The following is a 9,628-nucleotide window of genomic DNA, read 5'->3' as shown; positions in this document are numbered from 1 at the left end:
CAACAACATATAAAACAAACTATCTGAACAGGAACTATAGCTATCAAATAAATGTAGCTTGAGTGGAATGTACAGTGTTTCCCTCTAAGTAAATGGAAATACCCAAAGTACATCAAATTTGTACTTAAGTACTTGAGTAAATATACTTAGTTACTGTCCATCACTGCATTTGTCTTATCATTATGCTTTCTGTCTGCATTTTTATGGAGACTTGGTTCACCTGGAAAAAACAAAAGCAGTTTAACCACTACAGAGATATCAGCGACGAATTTAAAATGACTACCTGAGAGAGGCTGCTCTCTGTGGGGCAGCCTGAGCGCTCATACACACGTTTATTATCTATGAGCGCTGACACCGCTGTCATCTAGCGGACCTCACATTCAAGTGGGCTCTATATTAAAACATCGACCACGGGTTTGAAGTTTAAACTACGCGTGAAAACACTACGTTCCGTGACAACACAACGGTCACATATCGGTAATTACGACTTGTGTTCTGTTTTGGTTCGTCCCTGTGTTCATCATGTTATCCTGGTTGGTTTTCACTTTAGTTTTTGGTTCCTCTTTCTTTTGGACTTTTAATCACCTTTTTTTTCTTCTAGTTTCCTGTTTAACCTTCAACCTGCCTGCTGCTCTGCATTTGGGTCCTTCCTGAGCTGATATATGACAACCAGGGGCTTGAGACAGAGCCATGATCTGTTTGGAGACCAATAACAAGTTAAACAAACGCACACATTTAGATATAAAACATCAGTCAGCATCACGTGAGGTGTGCTTTTAATCTGGTGGAAGGATTTTTCAGTCAAAGCTGAAACAACAAAGATGTGATAGATTATAGTGTGACTCCAACAGAACTGACACCAAAGTCTGGCTCATGCGCTGTCACTGACATCATGACCTTTCCTTCTTTTGTGTTTTCCTTGCTTGGTGCATGTCTACAAACTGTATGACACTCCTGCCACTGTGAGGTGAACAGAGAGAATGCAAATGCACTTTGGACATGTCTGGGCCAGAGACTGCATCACATAATAACACATTCACATTTCCTGTGAATAAAAGGTAAGAGGTGAATACAGTGAACACTGGAAGTGAAAGTCCAAAGTCAGCATGTTCAGACTCCATTTTTAGGTCAACAGAGCAGTCAGAGGAATACAGGTCGTCTGAGACACGGTGAGTGTTGATACTATAAAAATACTGATTACTGTCATTATTGATTAATCTGCTGATTTTTATTCTGATTCGTTATTTAGTCTGTTATAGGGGAGAGTGGGGTCGGACAGTGCCTATTTAGCAAGGTAGAAAGAAACTGTGTCATCCACCATGCTCAGCCACACCCTGTTCACTTTCAACCTCAAAATGGAGACTGTCTGACTGTTCCTCACAATTTATTCACAGTTTTGAAGTCTACAGCATGTAAGCAAATAATTTGGCTATTTTGTCATTTGTCTTCTACCATACTGTTTTTAGTTGTGCTACATGCAAAAAACATATGGTTGAGTTGATTTTCAGGCCTATCAGGTTGTGTTAGTGTTAGCTGAATGCTTGTTGGGAGCTAACACAGGAGTCCAAAGTGTGTCTGTTCTCCTGGGACAGTTAGGACTGTCTTGTTTATAGTTCCTACCTTGTTATAAATCAATAACACGTTTGGGTTGGGCTCTAAAAAAACCTGATTGTTAGCAGATGCCTGTATCTGTTCAGAGATCAAATTATTTTCATCACTATTAGTTTTATTTTGTGGTTATTTAGTGTCAGTACAAAAGTGTCCCAACTGACCCCGCTCTCCCCTACTGTATGTCATAGAAATACCCAGCCAATATGTAATCATGTCCTATAAATAAGAAGTTACTGACTTCATCACACTGTGTATGTGTGTTACAGTTCTCTCAGATTTGGGAAGATGGATGATTTGGAGGCAGACAGGGACAGATCAGAGTCTCCAGTGTCCAGCTGTCAGCTGTCTCTGAAGAGTGACCACAGTAAAGATCTTCCTCTACTCTTCAGTAATGGACCTGGACCCTCAGCCACAAAGTAAGAGACTGTTTCTACTGTAAACTGACCTGAAGACAAAACTGTTTTTATGTATTTATTTATTTTTCATTTTCAAAGGCCTTTTTTATTTTTGGGGGGACTTGTATTTCATAATTCCACATTTATTTCCAGCTCTTTTTGTATCCTCCTTATTAAACTGGTCCAATAGTCATTATTCCACTCGCGATGAAGTGATTGGCTGACACTTGAAGTCCCCCGTGCAAATACTGAGCTTGGGAAAACTGCCTTTAGTGTTTGTGCTGCACATACATGAAACACCTTACAGCAAACGCTACAACTTGATGCACTTGTATCTACAGGCCAGTTTAAAACCATGATTACAAACTACCACACTCTTGAATGTAACTGTTTTTAACTGTTGTGTGGTTTGATTGTCTGAGCCGTGTGTGTGTGTGATCCTCTCGTTTGTATGTGTATATGTGTGTGTATGTGGTGTCCACGTATGTTTATGTGTGTGTGTGTGTATATATATATATATATATGTGTGTGTGTATATATATATATATATATATATATATATATATATACATATACTGTATATATGTGTGTGTGCAAATATATATTGCAAAAAACAAAAACAAAAACACAATGTCAGTTTTTTCCAATATCGTGCAGCCCTACTATATATATATGTGTGTGTGTGTTTATATATGTGTATATATAGACTTGTTGTAATGTTTCCTCTGGTCTTTACAAGGACTAATAATATGTGTCAAACATTTGTTGTTTCCACAGACAGAGAGCAGAGTCTCCAGTATCCAGCTGTCTGTCTTTGAAGAGTGACTGGTCCATACGTGAACCTCCATACTTCAGTAATGAACCTGGACCCTCAGACACAAAGTAAGAGCCTGTTGAAAAACATGAGGAGCTTTTGCCTTTGGAAAGTCGTCTCACAGTGGAGCACAACATTACTCAGGAGGTTTTCATGAAGCTCCACCATGAGATATTTGAAGTGCCTGTGACTGAGTGTGTGAATAAAGCAACTAATTTTCAGCACAGTTTGCAGGACGAGATCTAAATAATGTGTTCATCTCCACAGAGGGAAGAAGAGGAGTCATGTTTCTGTGGAGGAGCAGCCGTCCTGCTGTAATTTGTGTCAGGACGTCCTGAAGGATCCAGTCTCTACCAGCTGTGGACACTGGTTCTGCAGACAGTGCATCAGCTCATACTGGGACCAGTCTGCTTCATCAGGAGACTCCTCCTGTCCCCAGTGTGGAAAAGATCCAGAACAAGAGCTGGACTGCAGACAGCCAGTCAGACCAGCACTGTACAAAGTAAGACTGTACATCTGTGTGCTGATGTCATCATGTCTGAAAACAGGATTCTTCTTGGTTTATTTGTGTTGTAAAGTGTAGACATGAAAGATTTTATCAAACTAATGTATAAAACCTTCATTTTTTCATGTTAATTGTTTTAATGTCAATCAACAATATAATCTTAAGATTTTAGATTTATTTCTTTAGTCTCTCATGTTTCCTTCTCTTTCAGCAGACAGTGGTCTGCAGGAGGTTTTAGATGAACATAAGATCAGTGTGAGGAGCAGATGTGAACGTGTGACTGAAGGAAGTGATGAAACAGGAAGTGGAACCCTCCTCAACAGGATCTACACTGAGCTCTACATCACAGAGGGACAGAGTGAAGAGGTTAATACCCAACATGAGGTGAAGCAGCTTGAGAGAGCTTCTAAGATGAAGACCCTCCATGAAACTCCAATCAAGTGTCAGCACATCTTTAAAGCCTTACCTGAGCAACAGAAACACATCAGAGTGGTTCTGACCAATGGCGTCGCTGGCGTTGGAAAAACCTTCACAGTGCAAAAGTTCACTCTGGACTGGGCCGAGGGTTTGGAAAACCAAGATGTCAGTGTGGTGATTCTGCTTTCGTTCAGGGAGCTGAACTTGATCAGAGATGAGAAGTTCAGTCTTCTCACTCTGCTCCGTGTTTTCCATCCAACATTACAGAAGGTCACAGCAGAGGAGCTCGCTGTCTGTAAAGTTCTGTTCATCTTTGACGGCCTGGATGAAAGCAGACTGGCTCTGGATTTCCACAACAGTGAGGTTGTGACTGATGTCACACAGAAGTCATCAGTCAACATGCTGTTGACAAACCTCATGGAGGGGAAGCTGCTTCCCTCGGCTCTGGTCTGGATAACTTCCCGACCTGCAGCAGCCAATCAGATCCCTCCTGCATGTGTTGACAGGGTAACAGAAGTACGAGGCTTCACTGACGCCCAGAAGGAGGAGTACTTCAGGAGGAGAGTCAGTGATGAAGAGCGGTCCAGCAGAATCATCTCACACATGAAGACATCCAGGAGCCTCCACATCATGTGTCTAATCCCAGTCTTCTGCTGGATCACTGCTACAGTTCTGGATCACATGTTGACTACAGAGCAGAGAGGAGAGCTGCCCAAGACCCTGACTGACCTGTACTCACACTTCCTGCTGGTTCAGACAAAGAGGAAGAAGCACAAGTATGATGAGGGACATGAGACCAGTCCACAGGAGCTGACGGAGGCTGACGGGGACGTTCTTCTGAAGCTGGGGAGGCTGGCGTTTGAACATCTGGAGAAAGGAGACATCATGTTCTACCAAGAAGACCTGGAGCGCTGTGGTCTTGATGTCACAGAGGCCTCGGTGTACTCAGGAGTTTGTACAGAGATCTTCAAAAGAGAGTCTGTGATCTTCCAGAAAACCGTCTACTGCTTCGTTCATCTGAGCGTTCAGGAGTTTCTGGCTGCAGTCTACCTGTTCCACTGTTTCACCAACAGGAACACAAAGGTACTGGAGGACTTCCTGGGGACAGACGAGGATAATTACAGATCCCTGGATGTCTTCTTAAAGAGAGCCATGGAGAAATCTCTCCAAAGTAAAAATGGTCACCTGGATCTGTTTGTCTGCTTCCTTCATGGCCTCTCTCTGGAGTCCAACCAGAGACTGTTAGGAGGCCTTTTGGGTCGGACAGACAACAGTCCAGGAATCATCCAGAGAGCCATCAACAACCTGAAGAAGATGAACATGTACAATATCTCTCCTGACAGAAGCATCAACATCTTCCACTGTCTGCTGGAGATGAACGACCTCTCAGTACATCAGGAGATCCAAGAGTTCCTGAAGTCAGAGAACAGATCAGAGAAGGAACTCTCAGAGATCCACTGCTCAGCTCTGGCCTACATGCTGCAGATGTCAGAGGAGGTTCTGGATGAGTTGGACGTGGAGAAATACAACACATCAGATGAGGGACGATGGAGACTGATTCCAGCTGTGAGGAACTGCAGAAAGGCTCGGTAAGTCCAGATGTGATTAACATCATAAATCATTGTAGATTAGTAGTTTAATTCTTCAAATATACACACTGTGAAATTCTTATTATTCATAAAATGTTCAAATGATGTGTCTGTTGTATTTTGTCACAGATGTTCTTGAGCTGTTTCAAATGCTGTGAGTGCAAAACATGTAGATGTTTCAGTTGGTTGTGTTTATAGCTGTTGAGTTCATCAACACAGTTCTTCTATTTATTTATAATCATTTAATATTTGACAGTTTTTCACCTTTGTGTGATGGAGGTGAACCTGATAAAACAAATGATGGACTTCAGAGGTTGTTGTTGAGGTTTAATCACAGCAGCATTTCATCACAGTATGGCAGTATTTGATGGTTCTGAGTGAAAGCAGTAAAGTTATTACTCCATAAGAAGGTTCTGTAAGGTGTTTTATAGAATCAGACATGCAGATAATACCTGAGTTTATTCACCAATATGCTAAAAAATGTAAAATAAGATCTGTATCATTTGCCAAAGGAGAATTCTAAAGTCCTAAAAACTGCTTTTATCCGGTTGTTGCTGTCTCTTTTTTCATGCCTCGGCGCCGGCGACAGTCGTGGCCAGAGGCATCATGTTTTTGGGTTGTCAGTCTGTCCATGACATCTCAAGAACACCTTGAGAGAAATTCTTTACATTTGGCACAAACGTCCAGTTGGATGAACTGATTAGATTTTGGTGGTCAAAGGTCAAGATCACTGTGACCTCACAGAATATGTTTTTGGCCATAACTCAAGAATTCATTCACTAATTATGACACAACTTCACACTAATGTCTAACAGGATAAAATAATGAAGTGATGAGATTTTATACCCTAAAGGTCAAAGGTCACCTTCACTGTGACATCATCATGTTTTGTGGAAACATGTTTCTGGTCATTATTTAATGTCATATCTCAGGAACAGAAGGGGAGACATTTGGTCAGAGACTGAGTTGGTGACACTGATCTTGAAACTATGCTGATTGTATAGATCTTCTGTGCTGTCGGGTTGAAGATGTGTGTGAAGCGTCTGTGTTTTAGAATAAGTAGCTTCTTTGCAGCAACATCCATATTTGAATCATTGTCTACTGTCAAGGACACACATGAGTCTGGACAGACATGGATGTAAACTGTAAGTGTAACTTGACTGGTGAAGCATACGACCACGAGGCAGTAATTCTGGTCATGAATCAGCTTTTAATTAGTTTGAATTCTTTGTGTTCTTTTTTTATTCTTAACTATTTTCAGTCCATCAAAACAGGATATTTCAAACTGTTTTATCATCAGATCCATAAAGTAAATATAAAGTGTCTCTTTGACAATAACAGATTTTGTAATATATGTGTCATGTCAGATTTACTTCATGGGGACTCTCAGAGACTGACTGTGAAGTCGTGGCCTCAGCTCTGAAGTCCAACCCCTCCCATCTGAGAGAGCTGGACCTGAGTGGAAACATCAGCCTGCAGGATTCAGCAGTGAAGAAGCTGTGTGCTGGACTGGAGAGTCCAAACTGTAGACTGGAGACTCTGAGGTCAGTTCACTTGCTTATGTAGGTGTTTGTTTGTTTGTTTTTGGATATATATAATATAAATCCTTGACTGAGGTTATAAAGCTTTCAGTGTTTTCAGAAATGTTGTGTCTTTCCAAATGGCTGAACAGTTGGTTATGAAAGGCAGAGAAATGATGATTTCGAACATTTAGACACCATCAATTTTGAGATTTATCCAAACAGAATTTAAGATTCCTGAGGTTCTGAGGTTTCTTTGTTTTCATGTTAACGTCACATAATCATTTGAAGTCACAGACCTTTAGACTGCAACAATAAGCAAATAAATAGTCTGCACTGGAAACATCTTGGACTTTAAGGACAGGTTGATATTCTTTCACACTCACACGCCCATTAGGACTGCACCATTAATGATGTGGATTCATACGTCTATGTGATCTCATTTCTAAATGACAAGCATTCACTGGCTCCTGTTTCCCTATGCATCCATGTGTTGACTGTTGTGCTGTGGAACAATCCCAGTTGCTATCAAGCGTTTCCTCTATCAGTGGGATCCCCCACCCCCCTGAAAGAAAGCAAATATTTTATTGATGTTATTTACCTTGTTTATGTGCACTGACAACTCCATCGGTCGCAGCTGAGCAGCATGTGTTGTTGTCTAGAGTCACAGCTGTAATGCAGTCGCCTGGCAGAGGTCTGCACTCTACTGAGTGCACTTTGTAGTTGATGTCTGTAATCATTCCTTCTGTCCATACTGTCTGTGAAGCAGTCCCTTTATAACCTGACTCCAGTGTTACCAGATGGAGGACAAAATCCACAGTCTTGTTCTGTGTAAAAGTTCAGTTTAAACTAATATGAGGCTTCAGACGTCTGAGTTACAGTCAGTATTTAGTGTTTGACAGTGTTTTTCTTGTTGAGCTGCAGAGGAGGAACAGTGACTCAAAGAGGGAGTTTGGTGCTAAACAGTCTGTAACTTTGGTCCACACCCTCTTGATTTGGATAACTCAGACTGCTGAAGCTTCATATTAGTTTCATCTGAACTTATGAAGACATTTCTTACAGTGTAGCTGAGTTAAGAAGAGACCACTTCACACTCAGTATGGACAGGAGGAATATTTACTGCCACCAATAACTCTTTTAATGTGCATGTGGCTGTTGAACAAACTTGAACAAATGTGTCCCTCTCCTTTTTATTCCATATACAAATACAGTATGAAGGTCATGTAAGAAATTAATGAATGAACAGTGTTTTAGTCCAACATGTCTGATTTGATATTGATCCTCTAAATACAGACTTGACTGAGATCAGCAGCATGTTGTTAATCTGTGTTGATGTGAATAGGTGAATGAATGTTGTGGTGACATTTGGATGATGTCTGTAGAAGGCTGACATCATGATGATCCACAATAACACAATGACAAAGTCACTCTACTCAGTTTAGGGCAAAGCTCATTGATCAGGACATAGTAATGTTGAGCTACACATTAAACACCTGAACACATCTGATTGTATTGTTCATGGTTTTTATCTACATCATTTATTCTTCATTCAGACTGGAGGGATGCTGGTTGTCACAGATTAGCTGTGTTTCACTGGCCTCCGCTCTGAAGTCCAACCCCTCCCATCTGAGAGAGCTGGACCTGAGTGACAACGACCTGCAGGATTCAGGAGTGAAGCAGCTGTGTGGTTTTCTGGAGAGTCCACACTGTAAACTGGAGACTCTGAGGTCAGACACCATTTTTTACTCCTGTGCTGAGATTATTATGATGTGAAAGTTGTGTTGACACTAAACTGCAGACATCAGGTTGATGTTATACTGATCCACAATGAAGTCTATTTGTCTTGTTCAGTGGTTTAATCCATTGACTGTGGCAGAGCAATGTGGAGCTAAAACCTTAAAGATAAACTCTGCAGGATCTTCCTTCAAAACAGTGTATAGACTCATACAGAAATAAGCCCTCTCAACCAGCCACCCAACCAACCAACCCACCCACCCACCCACCCACCAACCCACCAACCAACCCTCACAGCGGATAAGGAAAAACAAAAAATGGTAGAAACCTCAGGAAGAGCAACTGAGGAGGGATCCCTCTTCCAGGACGGACAGACGTGCAACAGATGTACAGAACAGATCAACATGAAAAATGAACAGTAATCCGTATGACACAATGAGACAGAAAGAGAGACAGAGACAGTAATGATAATAGCTTACAACAACATTCATTTAAGTAATAATATTGCAATAATAATTACAGCTATTGTGATACAATATGTTGTAGGTATATATTAATATATGATAGTATATGTATGTGACAATAATCATATGTGTATAATAACAGTAGAAGTATGACTAATGATAACAGCAGCAGCAGGAGGCATCAGGCAGGACCACGGCAGCAGCACAACCACACACGTCACACCATCCAGGCACCGCTGCGATACGAGGTGACCTGCAAGACAGTGGAGCACAAAGGCTCCAGAGGAGAAGCCGAGTTAGTGACATGCAGTAGAGCAGAGTTAGTGAGATGCGTAACAGGACATGAGTGTTAGCAAAGGATAGAGAGAGAGAGAGAGAGAGAGAGAGAGACCACCCCGTCAAACCAATACTCCTGATCTGCACCAGGACATCAAGGTTAAACGTTAGGGGAGACTCAACAGAAATGACAGATGGGATATCTAAGTGTTTTCTCACATCCTTCCACACCAATAATGTGTTGTAAATGATCATGTTGTGATAAATAAGTTATTCAAATCAAGAGTGATGAAATGAAAACAC

The 9,628-nt window shown here is 41.3% G+C and overlaps 1 pseudogene; it reads left to right on the top strand.

Annotated features, from left to right (window-relative positions):
* LOC125884448 (NLR family CARD domain-containing protein 3-like) overlaps positions 1–9,628 on the top strand; it is a 52,709-nt pseudogene that overhangs the window by 22,776 nt on the left and 20,305 nt on the right.

The sequence above is a fragment of the Epinephelus fuscoguttatus genome, linkage group LG23 (assembly GCF_011397635.1).
Source record: "Epinephelus fuscoguttatus linkage group LG23, E.fuscoguttatus.final_Chr_v1".
NCBI classification, from domain to species: domain Eukaryota; kingdom Metazoa; phylum Chordata; class Actinopteri; order Perciformes; family Serranidae; genus Epinephelus; species Epinephelus fuscoguttatus.
Note: the sequence above shows the minus strand (reverse complement) of the source record. Positions and strands in the feature narration are given on the sequence as shown.